The following is a 3,914-nucleotide window of genomic DNA, read 5'->3' as shown; positions in this document are numbered from 1 at the left end:
AAGCTCAAATCTAGGCATTTCAGATTGCATGATACACACTCATTTTCTTGATCAATTTTTTTAATATACTCCAAAGTTGCCCTAGAGCTCTGCCTAGCTTTGCACTCATCTTTCAAACACATATGCTCTAAATTATTTTTATTCTTTTGGTTGGTAATTTCATTTCTATTACAGAAGAGAAAGAAGTTGATACATCTCTTGACAAAGTGAGAGTTTTCCACACCTATCATTCTACTCTTTCCTCAGGCCCTTCACACTCACTAGTCAGATATTAGTTGCTGTCTGCCAGACATATCCAATCACATTTTTTTTTATCTGCCTTAAAATTGGAACTTGAAAGAACTTCTAGAGATTTGTATTAACTATTTATTTCAATGCTCTCAGAACAACTTTCTATTTTATCTTCAATGCTCATTTTATCACTGATGTCAACTGCTGGTTACGTGTCTCTTTTTCTAAAAAGATATAAATATGCAAGTTCACCACAGAATTATATAGAGATAGAATACCTAGAGATATTCCATCTCCAGAATATTACAAACAATATCATGCTTTGAGTATGAAAATTACATCTACATTAGAAATCTCATATCTAACTTCCTATACGGCATTGTAACATAATTCTAGCAAATATCGCCAGCTAAACACCCAGGAACTCCACTGGAGCCTTCCTCACAAACCTGTGCCAGTTCCACAGGGCGTCTGATGAAGTCAGTTGTGGCAACTGTAATTGCTCTAGCCAAATCTTCAGAATCATCCATTCTTTCAGAAAATGTTCTTTGTTCTCCTTCAAGGTATCTCGTCCAGCCACCCACATCATGGACTTCGCTGCATCTTGTCTCAGCTACCCACCCAAGTTTAAGTGAATAACTGCGGTAGCCACTTAACTAGAATCCCTTCTCCAGCTCCTAAAGCATCAGCGTTGGCAAGTACAGACCGAAGCGCCCGTCTAGAAATAGGGCTTCAGCAGTCTATTCAAGTCAAACGAGCTACAGATGAAGTTTTAGCAGAAGCAAAGAAACCACGAACTGAGGATGAAGAGTGTGTGCGCCTTGATGAAGAGAGACGCGCTGCCCGCCTGGAGGGTCACAAAGAAGGGATTGTCCAGACCGGACAGATTAGATCTTTGTCCGAAGCTATGTCAGTGGGAAAAGTTGCTGCAATCAAAGCCAAAGTTATGGCTAAGAAATGATCCACCATCAAGACTGACTTAGTTGATCACATAACCGCTCGCAAACAGAGGAGTTTTGTGGGCGCTGAGGTAGATGTGACCAGGGTACTGTTGACAGAGGGGGTGTGGAGGACACGGACAACTATCCTACAGAGCACGGGAAGACCTTTTCCAGGGACATTTGTGCAATTCTTCAGCCTGTGGAAGCCAGAGAAGAAGGACATGCGCCGGAACAGCGACGGGCCCCTGTGGCTCCCACACTGTGTACCAAACAGCCTATCCCGGCCGCCTACGACAGATATGACCAGGAAAGATTCAAAGGAAAAGAAGAAACGGAAGGTTTCGAAATTGGCAGATGGGCACCTGCCATGGGATGACGCTGAATGTGTGACGGAGGGTGCGAGGACCCTGGAGACTCAGACTCCCGGCGCAGCCGGTACCGAGACCGGTTTCTCAAGCAAGACCACCCCTAATCAGAAGAAAGGTTCTCAAACACCTATTACCATAACCCCTGCCACCTCCACCTCTTTCCTAACCATGCTGAATGCAAAGGACCTTCTGCAGGACCCGACATGTGTCCCATCGGATGAGAAGAAGACACAGGGCTGCCAAGGAGAAAATGAAACTCTGACACAGAGGAAAGACCAGATGCAGCCGAGGGGCGCCGCGCTCAGCCTCACGGTTCCCTGCCGAGTCGTAGACCAGCCTCTGACGCTCAGGCCTCAGGACTGGGGCCGGGTCGTGGCCGTCTTCGTGCAGGGTCCCTGCGTGGCAGTTCAAACGGTGGCCATGGCTTTTGCGTGATGGGTCACCAGTTGACATGTGTGCGAAAATGAAAGCCTTCCATCTCAAATATGATGAGGTTCCTCTAGACCCCAACATTCAGAAGTGGGATGTAAGTGTTAGAGCTCAGCTTTGCAAACGCCACTCGGACAGACCGGCTTTCTTAGGCTTCTGGGAAACCCTGGATAGGTACATGGTGGGGCATAAATCCCACTTGAGATTCTGAATCATGTGGTTTCCCCGTCTGGAAATCTGGATTAAGAAGCGTAGATATACCTTCATCTAAAGACTGAGTGTCAAGCTCTATGAATTTATTAAAATCTCACAGATGAAGAAGGTCACGGATCGAGCAAAAGATCTCATCCGATGCTTTTGTGCTTCAAAGGGATCATATGATGCCTGTCATTCATAAGCAAACTTTTTGCCCTACAACTATTTTTTTTTTTTTAAATATTAGCCTTCTTGTCTGTAATGGAATTTGTATGTTTTGATATAAGTTTTTTTCTCCATTGGTTAAACTAGCATTACTTAAAATGTGTTTCTTTAGAAAAAACAAACTGAAAAACTAAAAAAAAAGTATGACAAGTTTTCTATAGCAACTGAAGAATTAACTTTATTCAATTGAAATTTTGTTTGCATTTTAGGTAGATTAATTCTAGGAATGAAATGCTTACTTCAGTAACCCTAATGTGATATAATAGAAATTCATTTTGCAAATAAACACGACCTAGTTTGTAACAAATTTTTTAATTTATTTTATCTTTTTAATGTCAAAATATTTTTAAAGTGAAAATGTTTTTCAGTTGATTATAAACATGAAGGGCTTGGGACATATATTCTATATTGTTATATTTTTTACAATGTCAAATCTATGATTTTAACTTATTACACTTTTGATAAACATTGCCCATTAGCAGAAAATAATTTATTTTCTTGGTATTATTCTTCCAATTCATTTAACAAAATATTTTTATCTTATAAAACATTGATATGATCACATATTTGGCATGATTATTAAAAATTTCTCTTAAGACAGGTAGTAATTCATAACATTGACTCTGGTGTGGATGAAAGATAAATGTCACTTTTAGATACAAATATATTTTTAAATAAAATAACTCATTTTCAGTATTTCACTGTGAACTACACATCCACATTAATTCATTTCTGTCTGTTCTTCACATACACAGACACTTACTATATCTCTTTATTCTTTATGCAACACCTGACATGTTAATATATATTCTACAGTGCACAGAGCCATTTAGTCATGGTTTCTTGAAAATATTACACATTGCTACCATTTATTAGAAATTATAGTTTGTCTTTTCTGTTCCATAGGCCTGCATCAAAAATGAATAAATTAAACCTATATGTGGCTTCCTTCATTTTTCAATTTGTCTAATAACTCATTTTTCTATGAAAGTGTGCAGTCATATATAGTCTGATTATTAAGAGCTTCTTCAAATTGCTAACCATGGACATATTGACTTATTTAAAAATCTTTATTGTGACTCTTGCTCATGATCACATGCTGTAGATTCCAGTGTTGATAGAAATATGTTTGCTTCTTTTTTTAATGTTATACTTGGCCTATACTTAGATCAGAAAAAAAATCTGGAAAGTAAGGATTGTATAATTTATTAAACAACCCCTGAAATATAATGCTTTAGGGTGAGGAGTGGTAATGATATAGAAGCTTATGCTATTATTACCTTTAATCCAAGTTACCTCCCAAGAAGATTGAAAATTTTTTAAGACAATCATTTTATTTATTTATTTATTTATTTTTAAACATATATATATACATATATATTTTTATTTATTTCAGAGAGGAAGGGAGAGGGAGAGATAGAAACATCAATGATGAGAGAGAATTGTTGATTGACTACCTCCTGCAAAGATTGGAATTTTAAATTTATTGCAGTTAGTTGCCTTATATAATAATCTACACTAATAA

The 3,914-nt window shown here is 38.0% G+C and overlaps 1 pseudogene across 1 annotated transcript; it reads left to right on the top strand.

Annotated features, from left to right (window-relative positions):
• Positions 1 to 705: 705 nt before the first annotated feature.
• Positions 706 to 2,180, top strand: LOC308522019 (parafibromin-like; annotated as a pseudogene). Its single transcript has 2 exons — positions 706 to 794; positions 892 to 2,180. The product of its transcript is annotated as a parafibromin-like (transcript).
• The last annotated feature ends 1,734 nt before the right edge of the window (positions 2,181 to 3,914 follow it).

This window comes from Myotis nattereri (assembly GCF_964212035.1).
Source record: "Myotis nattereri genome assembly, chromosome: 7".
NCBI lineage: Eukaryota > Metazoa > Chordata > Mammalia > Chiroptera > Vespertilionidae > Myotis > Myotis nattereri.
The sequence above is the reverse complement of the archived record's forward strand: the minus strand, read 5'-3'. Positions and strand labels throughout refer to the sequence as shown.